Here is a 16134-nt window from a genome sequence, read left to right as displayed (position 1 = left end):
AGTGGGGTAGGACCTTGGGTGCTTGGGCTGTAGGTGGTCTTGACTGCGCTAAAGAATCCACGCACGTCGTGGTTATCGGCTAGCTGCTGGATTTCCTACACTTTCTCCACCCACCATCTGTTCTTTAGGTCGTGAGTTTTTTGTTGGACCTCAGCCTTCAGGCGTCTGTAGAGCTGCTTTCTTGCTCTCGAGTTGTGTTGCTGTTTCCAGATCAGGAATGCCTTGCGCTTGCGGCTTATCAGCTCCTGGATTTCCTGGTCGTTCTCATCGAACCAGTCTTGGTGTTTCCTGGTTGAGTGACCTGCTGAATATTCCCAGCATTTTCTGTTTCTATTTCAGATTTCCAGCATCTGCAGTATTTTGCTTTTGTTTCGATAGATTTTTGTTGGGTAAGGGTATCAAGTGATCTGGAACAAAGGTGAGAAAATGGAGTGAATGAGCACATCAGCCATGAGCTAACTGAATGGCGGAGCACGCTTGAGGGGCTGAATGGCCTCCTCCTGCTTCTCTATTCATAATAATAATAAGAATAAGAATGTATATATAAATGTTCCGCAACTCAATTAAAAAAATATTCCTTATGGAGTAACCACTAGATGGCACTAAAGGATTTGTGTTCAGTGTGATTTTTTTTTTGCAGACTCCCTTGTGGTATGAAAATGCAAAGCTTCAAATCACTCCATTCTTTTAAAAATATGAAAATATTAGCAGATGTGCCAAAACCTGGGGCTCTTGCCCACAAAGCCTGGTCTGGACCAAGACACTCAGTCAGGGTTCGTTATACTGACCAACCAGGAACCCAAGCAAAATAACTGGTAGACTTGCAAACTAAGATAGACTTGCATTTCTACAGCGCCTTTCACGACCTCAAGACGTCCCAAAGCGCCTTACAGCCCATGAAGTACTTTTGAAGTGTAGTCATTGTTTTAATGGATGAAACTACTGGAGGTTTTCATCTTGTTTGAGGTTAATGGCCCCCCCCCCCCCCCCCCCCCCCCCGCTCTGTCTAATAGGTTCCCAGGTGCAATCTGTTCCCTCCCAAAGTCTACTAACACATTTTTTTGAGGGGGAAGGGGAGGGGGTCACTGGAACTATTAAATCCAGCCTGTTTTTTTTCCCTTGCTAGGCCAGTGGTGCTGAGTCCAATTCGTAACACCCCTGCTGCCATCCTGGGGCGGTTGACCAGCTCAGTACAGACCTGTGGCCTTCCTAGTCTGAGTGGCTTAGTACCGCACCGGTGGGGAGTGGAAGGGCCACTGAACCATCAGGTTGTTCTGCAAGTCATTTATAGTTGCCAGTCATTCTAGTAGTTGTTCTAGGAAGGAAAATACGTCAATATTGCGAGATTAAAAAAAAAAAATCTTTGAACAGTCAAAAATGTTCTCACTCTGGAGACTTGAGTGATGCTCCAGTGCAGTGCTGAGGGAGTGCTGCACTGTCAGAGGTGCTGTCTTTTGGATGAGACATTAAACTGAGGCCCCGTCTGTCCTCTCAGGAGGAAGTAAAAGATCCCATGGCACTAATTGGAAGAGCAGGGGAGTTATCCTGGCCAATATTTATCCCTCAACCAACACCTAAATATGGATTATCTGGTCAGTATCACATTGCTGTTTGTGGGAGCTTGCTGCCACGTTTCCTACATTACAACAGTGACTACACTTCAAAAGTACTTCATTGGCTGTAAAGCGCTTTGGGACGTCCTGAGGTCGTGAAAGGCGCTATAGAAATGCAAGTCTTTCTTGTTATTGCAGTGAAGTGATAACCAACTATACATGAACGTATATTGTAGAGACACATCATTTCACAACAAGTCCACTCCCAAAGAGCGAAGGGCGGCAGGAAACCGTTAGTTTTATTTTAGAATTGCCACATCAAACTACAAAAATAATACAGCTGTTGGAGTACTAAGTATTTAGTCCCAGTGTTTGAAAGTGTCAGTCACAGCATTCTGCAAAACAGGTTAAAGTTAAGCAATTTTTCACTGTGATTAAATGATATAATAGAGATTACAGCACTTAAAGATAGATTTTGTGGCAGTGATATGATTTTGCCAAGTTTTGTGAGAAGTTCATATGATAGTACAGGTAGACTATCCTTTATCCGAAAACCTCGGGACCAGCCGTGTTTCGGTTTTCGGAAAATTTCGGATTTCGGAAGATATTTTATAAGACTGGGAAATTTGTCGGGGGTGGGGGTCGGCGGGGGGTCGGGGGTCGGGGGTGGGGGTCGGCGGGGGTTGGGGTCGGCGGGGGGGTCGGCGGGGGGTCGGGGGAGGGGGTTGGCGGGGGTCGGGGTCGTGCGCACGACTTACGCTGAACGAAAACACTTTCGGTTTTCAGAGGATTTCGGTTTTCGGAAGTGCGGATAAAGGATACACTATCCCTTATCCGAAAGGGTGGGGGTCGGGGGGGAGAAAAGAATATCGGACAGGCCGCTGCAGCTATTGGACGGGCCGCTGTATTGTTGGGTTCACTCTCCCGGTATACCTCCTTCACACTGCCCGGCTCGGCCTGCAATCTCCTACCCAGGAGGGAACTCTGTGACCCTCTGCCCTGCTCAGCGTAAGTCATGCGCCACTCTGGTCATGTCGTGCGCACGACTTACGCTGAACGAAAAAACCTTCGGTTTTTAGAGGGTTTGGTTTTCAGAAGTTCGGATAAAGGGTAGTCTACCTGTATTGGTTCGGCAGCTGCTTTCTAAACACCAACTTATTTCCCTAGTGAACAAACAACAGTTTAATACAGGCAAAGCTAGCAAAAACTGACACTGACCTCAGAAAATGAACAACTCAAGGAGGGCCCTGATTGTCTTCGAATCACACAGCACTGAAGGGGACCATTCGGCCCATTGTGCCTGTGCCAGCTCATTGAAAGAGCTACGCCATTAGTCACACTCTGCTGCCCTTGCCCCATAGCCCTGCAAATGTTTCCCCTTCAAGTATGGGGTGGAGATCACCTCTTATAGAAGGTAGGTCCTGCAGGGAATTTAGAGAGTGATCTCCTGGACTAGTTTCGATCTCCTAGGTGGGTCAGAGAGGAATTTCCCAGATCTTTTTCTCCCAAATTGGCCTGGGTTTTTTATCTTTTATTGCCTCTCCCAGCAGATCACATTGTTTCGGGTTGGGTTAAACAAGGTATCGCCATTGTGTGAGACAGGCTGCATGGACCAGAGGGCCTTTAGCTGTCTGTCATTGTTCGTATTTATCTAATTATAAGCCCAATAATGTGAAAACAGGTAGTTACACAAGTTTGTACTTTAAGCTGTGGTTAGACCTGAAATCCTTTTCCTATATATTGGAGGAGGATAAAAAACATAAGAACATAAAGTGCTGAAGGGAGAAATTCAAATGTTGAAGCATAAAATTGGTGAGGTATTTCTAGAAGGGTCTGCTCCTTGGAAAATGTAGAATTTTTACGTTAAAAATGATGTAGTTTGACTAATTTTAAGCATTTTTTACGTGGGAACTTTCTACTTGGCAATTTTAAAATAGGAAAAGCAAAGTGATATTTGGATTTCGCCATCATTACCCCAAATCTCACAGCAATCATACTGTCACATCCAAACCCCAACCCAGTTCACAGAGACATAGCAACCCATCCAACTCTGACCCTTTCTCAGAGACTCTCTCCTCCTCCAACTCTCCCAGTTCATACTGGCACTATTCTCCCTCTGCCCCCTCAATTCAACCTGGTGCTTTTCTCTGACCCGCAGCCCAGTTCAGGCAGGTACTCTTCATCCCCTCCCCAGTTCAGGCAGGTACTCCTCATCCCCTCCCCAGTTCAGGCAGGTACTCCTCATCCCCTCCCCAGTTCAGGCAGGTACTCTTCATCCCCTCCCCAGTTCAGGCAGGTACTCCTCATCCCCTCCCCAGTTCAGGCAGGTACTCTTCATCCCCTCCCCAGTTCAGGCAGGTACTCTTCATCCCTCAATTAATGCTGGCATCGTCCTGCCACCCCACCCCACTCCTCCTTGCCCTCTCCTCAGATTATGCTGATTCTCTCCTTTCTTCACCAGCTCAAAGTGCTACTCCCAGCTTCTCCCCTCTTCTCTACATTTCTCCCCCTTTTGTCCCTAAATTACAATTCCTTGCCCTTCCCTTTCTCTTTTTCATTGCTCCCCTTTCAATTTCCCTCCTATCGGAGTCATAGAGGCACAGAAGGAGGGCATTCGGCCCATCGAGTCCATGCCGGCTCACTGTAGTGCAATCCAGTCAGTCCCATCCCCCGCTCTATCCCCGTAGCCCTGCAAGTTTATTTCCCTCAAGTGCCTATCCAGTCTCCCCTTGAAAACTTCCGTCGGCAGCGAATTCCAGGTCATCACCACTCGCTGTGTAAAAATGTTTTTTCTCACATTCCCCCCTGCATCTCTTGCCCAAAACCTTAAATCTGTGTCCCCTAGTCCTTGTACCATCAATTAGTGGGAACAGCCTTTCCCTGTCTAGTCTATCCAAACCTGTCACAATCTTGTACACCTCTATCAAATCACCCCTCAACCTCCTTTGCTCTAATGAAAACAAATCCAGCTTTTCCAACCTGTCCTTGTAGCTAAGATCCCCCATCCCCGGAACCATTCTGGTAAATCACCTCTGCACCCTCTCAAGGACCTTTATATCCTTCCTAAAGTATGGTGACCAGAACTGGACGCAGTACTCCAGTTGTGACCTAACCAGCGCTTTATAAAGGTTCAGCATAACTTCTCTACTTTTGTACCCAATACCTCTATTTATGAAGCCCAAGATCCCATATGCTTTGTTAACCACTCTCTCAATATGTCCTGCCACCTTCAGGGACCTATACACATTAACTCCAAGATCCCTCTGTCCTTGCACACTCTTTAAAACTGTGCCATTAAGTGTACATTGCCTCTCCCTGTTCCTTCTGCTAAAATGCATCACCTCACACTTCTCTGTATTAAATTCCATCAGCCACTTGTCTGCCCATTCTGCTAGCCTTTCTATGTCCTGTTGCAGTCGATTGGTATCATCATCACTGTTTGCCACACCCCCAAGTTTGGTGTCACGGCAAATTTAGAAATTCTACTCTGTATTCCAATATCCAGGTCATGTGTATATATATCAAAAAAAGCAGTGGCCCCAGCACTGACCCTTGGGGAACACCACTGTCTACCATCCTCCAGTCTGAAAAACAGCCATTTACCACAACTCGCTGTTTTCTGTCCTTAAGCCAATTCCTTATCCAAGCTGCCACTGACCCACCTATTCCATGAGCCTCTATTTTGTTAACCAGCCTTCTACATGGTACTTTGTCAAACGTCTTCCAAAAATCCATGTAGACAACATCCATTGCATTCCCTTCATCCATCCCCTCTGTTACTTCATCAAAAAATTAAATTAGATTAGTCCTGCTGCTAATGGACAGGATTCTAGCTGTGGAGTACTCTAGATGGGATCTCCTGCTCTCACAAGAGTGCCCACCTAGAGTATGCAGTGACCAGAATCTCTTCCACTAGCAGCAGGACTTGGGTAGGAGTGGCACTGAGAGGACAGAGGCTCGACCATCTGATATGTGACTTGGGCCTCCAACGTTCTGATGGTGAGCATGTATACAGTTTCAACTACATCGGGTACACAATGTCGTTCGTTTTTCGAATCCGGCCCTATTAGAACACGGTCACCTTTGTTCACCACTAAATTTAGTTCAATTTTTTTTTCCCAACTCAGTATTGACAAGGATTGCTGATGTGGGAAGTGGGAACTTTCATTCTGGTGCAATCAGGTGCTTTTCTGCGGATGTGGTTAAAGCTGGAGAACAGCAGAGGTGCATTTGTTCATAAACAGCCTCTCATTGATCATTGGAATTATTGGTGATAAATATAAGGCATACATCAGAAGTCTTTATCCTACATTGTCAATGATTAGATTGGTTTTTCCTTTGAACAACAGAGCACTTCATGCTATATATGCTTCAGACGCACCATTTTGACTGCAGCAGGGTGCCACTGTGGAATTTATAAAATTAAGACTAATGTGGTAAGAGTCTCAACGTGGAATGAGCCAAATAAAAATGTGTTTCATCGCAAGATAAGAGGAAAAACTGGAGGCAGTAGCCTGGGCTGCTCTCTCACACCTCCTGACAACCAGCCCAAGAGTGACATTGGCAAAGACGTGGCTGGGAGCAGGTTATCTGTCCACCCTCTCAGCTGCAGAATGACGTGTGTTATGGCAAAGCTCTAAGGAGGGTGGAGAAAAGTAACTCTTCCTTCTTTGTCAGCATTGAGAACTTCCAGGTCAGAGCACGCCCACTCTTCAGGAACGTAGAAGATAGGAGCAGGAGTAGGCCATTCGGTCCCTCGAGCCCGCTCCTGCATTCAATGCGATCATGGCTGATCATCCAAATTCAGTACCCTGTCCCTGCCTTCTTTCCATATCCCTTGATCCCTTTAGCCTTAAGAAATATATCTAACTCCTTCTTGAATATATTTAATGAATTGGCCTCTACTGCCCTCTGTGGTAGAGAATTCCACAGGTTCACCACTCTCTGGGTGAAGAAATTCCTCCTCATTTCAGTCCTAAATGGCTTACCCCTTATCCTTAAACTGTGACCCGTGGTTCTGGACTCCCCGGCCATCGGGAACATCCTTCCTGCATCCAGTCTATCTAATCCTGTTAGTATTTTATAAGTTTCAATGAGATCCCCTCTCATTCTTCTAAACTCCAGCGAGTATAAGCCCAATCGACCCAATCTCTCCTCATACGTCATTCCTGCCATCCCAGGTGAATCTTCGCTGAACTCCCTTCATGACAAGAACATCCTTCCTCAGATAAGGCAACCAAAACTGCACACAATACTCCAGGTGTGGTCTCACCAAGGCCCTGTACAACTGCATCAAGACATCCTTTTTCCTGTACTCGAACCCTCTCGCTACGAAGGCCAACATACCATTTGCCTTCTTATCCGCCTGCTGCACCTGCATGCTTACCTTCAGCGACTGGTGCACAAGGACACCCAGGTCTCGTTGCACTTCCCTTCTCCCAATCTATTGCCATTCAGATAATAATCTGCCTTCCTGTTTTTGACACCAAAGTGGATAACCTCGCATTTATCCACATTATATTACATCTGCCATGCTTCTGCCCAATCACCCAACCTGTCCAAATCATACTGGAGTTTCCCGGCATCCTCCTTACAGCACACACTCCCGCCCAGCTTTGTGTCGTCTGCAAACTTGGAGATATTACATCTAGTTCCCCTGTCTAGATCATTAATATATATTGTGAATAGCTGGGGTCCCAGGACCGATCCCTGCGGTACCCCACTAGTCACTGCCTGCCACTCGGAAAAAGACCCGTTTACTCCAACTCTTTGCTTTCTGTCTGCCAACTAGTTCTCTATCCAAGTCAATACCTAGCCCCCAATCTCATGTGCCGTAACTTTACACGCTAATCTCTTGTGCGGAACCTTATCGAAAGCCTTCTGAAAGTCCAAATACACCACATCCACTGATTCTCCCTTATCAATTTTACCAGTTACATCCTCAAAAAATTCCAGTAGATTAGTCAAGCACGATTTACCTTTTGTAAATCCATGTTGACTTTGTCCGATCCTGTCACTGTTTTCCAAGTGCTCTGCTATTACATCTTTTATCATGAACTCGAGCATTTTCCCCACTACCGATGTCAGGCTTACCGGTCTATAATTCCCCGTTTTTTCTCTACCACCTTTTTTGAATAGTGGGGTAACATTAGCTACCCCCCAATCCATGGGTACAGTTCCCAGAATCTATCGAATTTTGGAAGATGACCAGCAATGCATCTACTATTTCTAGGGCCACTTCCTTAAGTACCCTAGGATGTAAATTATCAGGCCCTGGGGATTTATCGGCCTTCAATCCCGTCAATTTCCCTAACACCATTTCCCTACAAATACTGATTTCTTTCAGTTCCTCCCTCTCGTTAGACCCTATGTTCCCCGACATCTCTGGGAGGTTATTTCTGTCCTCCTTTGTGAAGACAGAACCAAAGTATGTATTTAATTGGTCTGCCATTCTTTGTTCCCCATTATAAATTCCCCTGATTCTGACTGCAAGGGACCTACACTTGACTTCACCAATCTATTGCTCTTCACATATCTATAGAAGCTTTTACAGTCAGTTTTTATGTTCCCTGCAAGCTTACTCTCATACTCTATTTTCCCCCTCTTAATTAATCCCTTTGTCCTCCTTTGCTGAATCCTAAACTTCTCCCAATCCTCAGGTTTACTGTTTTTTCTGGCCAATTTATATGTCCTCTCCTTGGATCTTATGCTATCCCTAATTTCCCTTGTTAGCCATGGTTGAGTCACCTTTTTTGTTTTATTTTTATGCCAAACTGGGATGAACAGATTCAGTAGTTCATTCATGCGATCTTTGCATGTTTGCCATTGCCTATCCACCGTCAACCCTTTGAGTGACATTCCCCAATCCATCCTAGCCAACTCGCACCTCAGACCATCGTAGTTTCCTTTATTTAAATTCAGGACCCTAGTCCCTGAGTCAACTACTTCACTTTCCATCTTAATGAAGAATTCGATCATATTATGATCGCTCCAACCCAAGGGGCCGCGCACAACAAGATTGCTAATTAATCCTTTCTCATTACATAATACCCAGTCTAAAATGGCCTGATCTCTAGTTGGTTCCTTGACATATTGGTCCAGGAAACCATCCCGTATACACTCCAGGAATTCCTCCTCCACAGTATTGTTACTAATTTGGTTAGCCCAATCTATATGTAAATTAAAGTCACCCATGATAACTGCTGTGCCCTTATTGCACGCGTCTCTAATTTCCCATTTAATGCCATCCCCAACCTCAGCATTACTGTTTGGAGGTCTGTATACAACTCCCACTAACGTTTTCTTCCCCTTGGTATTTCTCAGTTCTACCCATACAGATTCCACATCATCAGAGCCAATATCTTTCCTTACAATTGTGTTAATCCCTTCTTTAACCAGCAATGCTACCCCACCTCCTTTTCCTTTTTGCCTATCTTTCCTGAATATTGAATGCCCCCGTATGTTGAGTTCCCAGCCTTGGTCACCCTGGAGCCATGTTTCCGTAATCCCAATCATATCATATTCATTTACCTCTATTTGTGCTGCTAATTCATCCACCTTATTACGAATGCTCCTTGCATTAAGACACAAAGCCTTCAGGCTTGTTTTTTTAATGCTCTTAGACCTTTTAGAATTATTATTTACTGTGGCCATGTTTGATTTAAACCCTTGATTTCTCTGACTGCAACCTTTGTTTTTCTCCTTCCTGTCTTTTGCTTCTATCCTTGTTTCCCTTTCCTCTGTCTCCCTGCTCAGGTTCCCAACCCCCTGCCATTTTAGTTTAAACCCTCCCCCAGAGCACTAGCAAACACTCCCCCAAGGACATCGGTCCCGGTCCTGCTCAGGTGCGTACTGGTCCCACCTCCCCCAGAACCGGTTCCAATGTCCCAGGAATTTGAATCCCTCCCCCTTGCACCATTCCTCTAGCCACGTATTCATCTGAAATATCCTTCTATTTCTACTCTGACTAGCACGTGGCACTGGTAGCAATCCTGAGATTACTACGTTTGAGGTCCTATTTTTTAATTTACCTCGTAACTCCCTATATTCAGCTTTTAGGACCTCATCCTGTTTTTTACCTATATCGTTGGTACCTATATGCACCACGACAACTGGCTGTTCACCCTCCCCTTCCAAAATGTTCTGCAGCCGCTCTGAGACATCCTTGACCCTTGCACCAGGGAGGCAACACACCATCCTGGAGTCTCGTTTGCGGCCGCAGAAATGCCTATCTATTCCCCTTACAATAGAATCCCCTATCACTATAGCCACACCCCTCTTTTTCCTCCCGTCCTGTGCAGCAGAACCACCCCTGGTGCCAGGAAGTTGGCTGCTGCTGCCTTCCTCTGATAAGCCATTCCCCCCCAACAGTATCCAAAGCGGTATACCTGTATCTGTTCGAGAGGGTGATGACCCCAGGGGACTCCTGCACTACCTGCCTGCGCCTACTACTCTGCCTGGTGGTCACCCATTCCTTTTCTGCCTTTGCAACCTTCTACCTGCGGTGTGACCAACTGGTTAAACATGCTATCCACGACGTCCTCAGCCTCGTGAATGCTCCAGTATGCATCCATCCGCAGCTCCAGCGCCGCAATGCAGTCTGCCAGTAGCTACAGCTGGATACACTTCCTGCACACATGGTCGTCAGGGACACAGGAAGTGTCCCTGATTTCCCACATAGTGCAGGAGGAGCAAACTACGGGGCCGGGCTGTCCTGCCATGACTTACCCTTTAATTAATTTAAATTAAATCAAATCAATACCACCAATTAAATGATATACTAAATGGCCCTTGTTTACCAACTGTCCCCGCTACACCACAGAGACCCTAGAAACTATAAAACACAAAATTTAAGCTTGTAAAAAAGGAGAAAGAGAGAAATACTCACCAACCAATCACTTACCTGCTTTCTGGTGACGTCACAGTTCGATTACTTTTTACTTCTCTCTCCCACTCTCGGAGCTGAGATTGGTAGGCCTGCCTGGTCCTCTGCCGCCTCGGGGTCACGTTTAAATACTGCCACCGCCACCACTTCCCACACAGGTCCGCACAGCTGCCGCTCCGGGGCCTACCTGGTCCTCTGCTGCCTCGGGGTCGCGTTTAAATAATCAATCTCAACCTCAGCCCTTCTTCATCCAACCCTATCTGCATGTCCTTCTATTGCTTTCTCCCTCGTATTTATCTAACTTCCCCTTAAAGGCATCTATGCTATTCACCTCAACCACTCCCTGTGGTAGCGGGTTCCACATTCTCACCACTTTCTGGGTGAAGAAGTTTCTCTTGAATTCTTTATTGGATTTATTAGTGACTATCTTATATTGATGGATATACGGACATTGATATCTTATAGGTCATCCCGCGGCCTTCTCTTTTCTAGGGAAAAAAGCCCCAGCCTATTCAGTCTTTCCTGATGGTTATAACCTCTCAGTTCTGGTATCATCCTTGTAAATCTTTTTTGCACCTTCTCTAGTGTCTCTATATCCTTTTTGTAATATGGAGATCAGAACTGTACATAGTACTCTAAGTGTGGTCTAAACAAGGTTATATATAAATTTAACATAACTTTCCTGCTTTTCAATTCTATTCCTCTAGAAATGAACCCCAATGCCTTGTTAACTTGCGTTGCTACTTTTAATGTTTTGTGAATGTGGATCCCTAGATCCCTTTGCTCCCCTACCCCATTTAGACTCGGAGTATGTAGCCTCCTTATTCCTCCTACCAAAATGCATTACCTCACACTTATCTATACTGAAATTAATTTGCCATTTACACACCCATTCTGCGAGTTTATTACCATCTTCTCATATTTTGTTGCAGTTTTCCTCAGTATTAACTATACCCTCAATTTGGTGTCATTTGCAAATTTTGAAATTGAACTTCTAATTCCAGAGTTCAAATCGTTAATGTAAATTGTGAACAGCAGTAGTCCCAGCACCAATCCCCGTGGAACACAACTTCCCACCTTCCACCAGTCTGAGTAACTACCTTTAACTTTTAATAACCGATTTCTGTTTTGTAGCCGACTTGTTATCCATTCTGCTAGTTGTCCCCTGACTCTACGTGCTCTGACCTTCGTTATGAGTCTACTATGCAGTACCTTATCAAAGGCCTTTTGAAAATCCAAGTCTACTACATTACCCTTGTCTACTCTTCCTGCTACTTCCTTAAAGAATTCAATAAGGTTGGTCAAACATGACCTTCCCTTTTGAAATCTGTGTTAACTATTCTTTATTATATTTTCAGTTTCTAGATGTTTTTCTATTACATCTTACACTGATGTTAAGCTAACTGGTCTATAGTTCCCTGGACTTGTTCTATCTACATTTTTAAATATAGGAATAGCTGTCCTCCAGTTCTCTGGTACTATACCGTTTTCTAATGTTAAATTATAAAGTGGTTTGAACGTGTACTTAGTTAATAGGAGTTTGGTGTTCAGCCCTAAGAAAAGACTTTGGAGAGATTTAAGCCCCTTAAAAATAACATTAGGAAGATATTTGATTCCCTGTGTTTCTTGAGATTTAAGGTTCATTTATTGAAGCTGTCCTGGTTCCTCAAATGGAGCCAGGTCCTTCCATTTGTAATTTGGAATGATATTATTGTTGCTTAGGTCAATGTGTTTTAAAATCTAAGTCCTTTGAACATACAGTTATGGAGTTTCTGTACGTTATCATTAGCAAGTACCAGTATCTTGAGATTGGAAAGACCTTTAAAAACAACAGCATACATTCGAGCCAATTGATTTCCAACAAGGTTGAGGTCGGTTAATTTGTTTAGCTGCTCGAACACACATACTCGGATTACAGAAAGCTTGTTTTGATGAAGACTCAATTTCTGAAGGTGCTTTTGTTCTTTGAAGTAATAGGAATACAATTCCAGAATTTTATTCTCGTCAATCAGTAGTATTTTCAAGTTTTTTAAAATCCAGACAACGTGGCATTGTGCAGTTCGAATATTTCAATTTCAGAGACATCCATTAATGTCAGCTTTTCTAGACGAATAAATTGTTTTTATTCTGGTTTTTTTTTCAAAGCCCCAGTATGTGGAGGTTATTTAAGCCAGCCCAACTGTTGTAAACTTGATGGATTTGGTTGCCACTTAGATAGAGCTCATTTAAATTGCTTAGGTGAACAAACTGGAGAGACCATGCACATGGTTAAGTGGCAGGTCGATGCTTTGTAAAGTTGTGCAGTTGGAAAAGTCTTCTGATGAGAGATATCTAAGACCATTTTACCTCAAAGCTACAAGCTTTATCTTTCTTTGGAAAACAAATTTGCATAATAGCTGCATGTTTTCTCCTTTACCAAGAGTTGTGTTTGATAAATCCAACATTTGTAATTTTTGGACACCTACACAATTATGGTCAGATAAAGGAAACTAATTGCCACTCAACTTCAGCATCTTCAAAGGGAGGTGACTGAAGGCATTGCTGGCTAATGTTGTGATGCGATTGTGAGATAAATCTAACAGAAACATAGAAACATAGAAGATAGGAGCAGGAGTAGGCCATTCGGCCCCTCAAACCTGCTCCGCCATTCAATGCGATCATGGCTGATCATCCAAATTCAGTACCCGGTCCCAGCTTTCTCCCCATATCCCTTGATCCCTTTAGCCTTAAGAAATATATCCAACTCCTTCTTGAATATATTTAATGTATTGACCTCTACTGCCTTCTGTGGTAGAGAATTCCACAGGTTCACCACTCTCTGGGTGAAGAAATTCCTCCTCATTTCTGTCCTAAATGGCCTACCCCTTATCCTTAGACTGTGACCCCTGGTTCTGGACTCCCCGACCATCGGGAACATCCTTCCTGCATTTAGTCTGTCCAGTCCTGTCAGAATTTTATAAGTTTCAATGAGATCCCCTCTCATTCTTCTAAACTCCAGCAAGTACAAGCCCAATCAACCCAATCTCTCCTCATATGTCATTCCTGCCATCCCAGGTATCAGCCTGGTGAATCTTTGCTGAACTCCTTCCATGGCAAGAACATCCTTCCTCAGATAAGGCGACCAAAACTGCACACAATACTCAAGATGTGGTCTCACCAAGGCCCTGTACAACTGCAGCAAGACATCCTTGTTCCTGTATTCAAACCCTCTCACTACGAAGGCCAACATGCCATTTGCCTTCTTAACCGCCTGCTGCACCTGCATGCTTACCTTCAGCGACTGGTGCACAAGGACGCCCAGATCTCGTTGCACTTCCCCTTCTCCCAATCTATTGCCATTCAGATAATAATCTGCCTGCCTATTTTTGCCACCAAAATGGATAACCTCGCATTTAACCACGTTATATTGCATCTGCCATGCTTTTGCCCAATCACCCAACCTGTCCAAATCATCCTGTAGTTTCTCGGCATCCTCCTCACAGCACACACGCCCACCCAGCTTTGTGTCGTCTGCAAATTTGGAGATATTACATCTAGTTCCCTTGTCTAGATCATTAATATATATTGTGAATAGATGGGGCCCAAGGACCGATCCCTGCGGTACCCCACTAGTCACTGCTTGCCACTCGGAAAAAGACCTGTTTATTCCAACTCTTTGCTTTCTGTCTGCCAACCAGTTCTCTATCCAAGTCAATACCTTGCCCCCAATCCCATGTGCCTTAACTTTACACGCTAATCTCTTATGCGGGACCTTATCAAAAGCCTTCTGAAAGTCCAAATACACCACATCCACTGGTTCTCCCTTATCTATTTTACCAGTTACATCCTCAAAAAATTCCAGTAGATTAGCCAAGCACGATTTACCTTTTGTAAATCCATGTTGACTTTGTCCGATCCTGTCACTGTTTTCCAAGTGCTCTGCTATTACATCTTTTATAATGGACTCTAGCATTTTCCCCACTACCGATGTCAGGCTTACCAGTCTGTAATTCCCCGTTTTCTCTGTACCACCTTTTTTGAATAGTGGGGTAACATTAGCTACCCTCCAATCCATGGGTACTGTTCCAGATTCCATCGAATGCTGGAAGATGATCAGCAAAGCATCAACTATTTCTAGGGCCACTTCCTTAAGTACCCTAGGATGTAGATTATCAGGCCCTGGGGATTTATCGGCCTTCAATCCCATCAATTTCCCTAACACCATTTCCCTACAAATACTGATTTCTTTCAGTTCCTCCCTTTCATCAGACTCTATGTTCCCCGACATCTCTGGGAGGTTATTTGTGTCCTCCTTTGTGAAGACAGAACCAAAATATGTATTTAATTGGTCCTCTTGTGGAAAGGGACGCCTTTGCTTCCAACAGAACCAATGTTGTTGGCAGCTAAACTGAGTGTCTGCAGCTGAGAATAAGGAATGCTTTCCACGTTTCCAGGTGAGGTCAGGCTTGAAGTGGTATTGCTGCTAAGATCCAGCCTTCATGGGGTTTTGCAGAACACCGCTGCCTTAACAATAATGGAAAATTCAGGTAAATAGTTTTGCTTCAAACTCACATACTCCAGATGGTGCACCGAGTCAATTATATTGGGTGAAAGCTGAGATATTTTTGTTGTTTTCAAGAGAACGAGTTGTCAGATTGACGATTTTGTTAAATGTCCATTTACATAATGTCTCTATGTTATTATTAGACAAATTCAAGAATGAAAGGTGAGTAAGTCCCTGGAAAGCGTCAGGATTGAGAGAGCGCAGAAGATTATTGTTGATCCTTAGATGTTCCAGGTTTGGTAAATGACCAAAGGAAATGGCTGGTAGAGAATCAATCAAATTCCCTGTTAAGTTCAGGTGGGTAGTTGTGCTTGGAAGTGACCAGACTGCTTCTGTACCATTCCTGCTATTGCAACATACACACAAAACATGTGTGAAATAATGAGAAAACTTTTCACAAAATTGGAAACCAGGGCCTAGACATTGGTCTCAAGTGGTAGTTCAACACGGGCGGTATCGGAATGGCCGCCCGTTACACACAGCGCCTGATATTCAGTTCCATTGCAGTTAATGGATTATAGCATCTTTCTCCAGTTTCTCACCAATCTCCCCTCTTGAGCTCTCCACGCTCATCTTGTCCATGAGACCCATCTCCTGCTCCCTTGACCCTATTCCCTCTAACTGCTGACCACCCAACTTCCTTTGTTAGCTGATATTGTTAACGGTTCTCTCTCCTCGGGTACTGTCCCCCTCTCCTTCAAATCTGCCGTCATCACCCCTCTCCTCAAAAAAACAACCCTTGACCCCCCCGTCCTTGCAAACTACCAACCCATCTCCAACCTCCCCTTTCCTCTCAAGTCCTTGAACATGTTGTCACCTTCCAAATCCATGCCCATCTTTCCCGGAACTCCGTGTTTGAATCCCTCCAATCACGTTTCCGCCCCTGCAACAGTACCGAAATGGCTCTCATCAAAGTCACAAATGACATCCTTTGTGACTGTGACAAAGGTAAACTATCCCTCCTCGTCCTTCTCAACCTGTCTTCAGCCTCCTCCATCGCCTCTCCACCATCCTCCAGCTGGGTGGGACTGCACTCGCCCGGTTCCATTCTTATCTATCTAATCGCAGCCAGAAAATCACCTGCAATGGCTTCTCTTCCTGCTCCCGCATCGTTACCTCTGGTGTCCCCCAAGGATCTATCCTGGGCCCCCTCC

General features: G+C 44.7%; 1 pseudogene; it reads right to left on the bottom strand.

Moving 5' to 3' along the window:
* Window positions 1-11385: 11385 nt before the first annotated feature.
* Window positions 11386-15553, bottom strand: LOC147102898 (uncharacterized; annotated as a pseudogene).
* Between the last annotated feature and the right edge of the window lie 581 nt (window positions 15554-16134).

This window comes from Somniosus microcephalus, chromosome 21 (assembly GCF_052327205.1).
Source record: "Somniosus microcephalus isolate GS21.2 chromosome 21, FLI_Smic_1.0, whole genome shotgun sequence".
NCBI classification, from domain to species: Eukaryota; Metazoa; Chordata; class Chondrichthyes; order Squaliformes; family Somniosidae; genus Somniosus; species Somniosus microcephalus.
Note: the sequence above shows the minus strand (reverse complement) of the source record. Positions and strands in the feature narration are given on the sequence as shown.